We start from the raw sequence: 1,552 nt of genomic DNA on the forward strand, positions 1-1,552 counted from the left end.
TTGCACACAATAGTTTGGTGTCCGTATGTGACTAAGAAAGCCTTGGTCATCACTGTTGTTCTCATTTATTTTACAATTATTAATTTGTTTTCCCGGGAAGAACTAATGTCCTTTACCCTTAACTCCTTGACTAGTTTGAAAGCTGTATACTCTCAAATAATTGCCATACCTAAATCCAATTAATTAGAGTGCAAAACTAATCATCTTGCTTTTATGTAAAGAATGATCATATTAAAGCTGAGTCCCCTGACTTGAGTTACCGATGGATCACCCTGATGAAGATAGGCGTCAACAAACAATTAAAATAGGTTGTTCCTTTTTTTTTTAATTACCTAACTTCCAAGTGACTCTGAAATCTAGCTACGGCTTATGCAACACCGTTTATCATGTCCCTACTCAGGCTTCAACTTTATAAGTTTCATAGCCTATGCTTACTTGTGAGTGGATTTACTCTTTATGTTTAAAGTCACTATAATTTTACGTAATTCATGAGTGAAAATTCTAGGCAAAAACACTTGCTATCTCGCTAGAGGCATGAATTTTTACATTTTATTGTTTCTAAGTTAGCAGTGAAGTTACTTAGGTGCATGATTTTACTTATTGATTTTACTCAGGTAGTGAATTTACTTGTTTATTCTTATATCTATGTACATACTTACATATTTATGTATGTACTTACATATCTATAAAAAAAAATTACATTGCGCCTAGGAAGGCAACACGCTTAACTTAATATTACACTTAACTAACTTATGATTAAGTAGCGTCTGTATGCGGGCGGCTGGAATAGGCGGGCTCGTCGGAGGGGGGGGGGCGGCAGGTCCAAGTGTGTTGGTGATGTGATAATGTAGTGGAAGTCTGTATTTGTACCTAAAGGGTATTAGTGAAGTTTCCGTTCCGTACGAACCGAGGTCACGAACAAGAGGATTTTAGGTTGTTCCTTGCACTTGGAAAAACTATTTAACTGTCCCGTTCCGAAGGGGGTATCAATTTATTTACTAGCGCTGTATCTATCTCCACAGTTTTAGTCATCAGTGGTACATCGTCAAATTTGCACGCGTGTGCATCGTGTTTCCGATACGCAAGCGTTATTTGGCGAATACACAGTGTTTTTTCTCGTTTCTAATAAGAATTATAATTAATTTAATTTTTACATTAATTTATGAATATCTACCTTTTTACACCCGAATTAAATTGTCATAATTTTAATATTAACTTTACCCTAACTATGAGTGGAAAACAACTTACAGATTATGTGATTGAGCAAATTCTGAGCAAAAATAGAATAACAATAGCACGATAAACATTTTGACGTCGATTTTGTAAAAAAACTGGATTTATAGCATTTTACTTGGGGTATTGCCAGTACCCCCTTTGGGACCCGCGGATTGTTTCGTTTTTACTCCGGACAGGAATGGTTAAAGACTATAAAACCCTGCTCACCCCACTCAACGCTTCACGCATGTACTTACCCATCTAAGTAGATGGCAAAGATTATATTATTTTCTAATGGCAATGACGACATTTTATTGCTTATGGTTTCAAGTACATA

This window comes from Brachycentrus maculatus, unplaced genomic scaffold (genome assembly GCF_059751285.1).
Source record: "Brachycentrus maculatus isolate JH-2025_06_01 unplaced genomic scaffold, ASM5975128v1 h1tg000202l, whole genome shotgun sequence".
Lineage (NCBI taxonomy): Eukaryota > Metazoa > Arthropoda > Insecta > Trichoptera > Brachycentridae > Brachycentrus > Brachycentrus maculatus.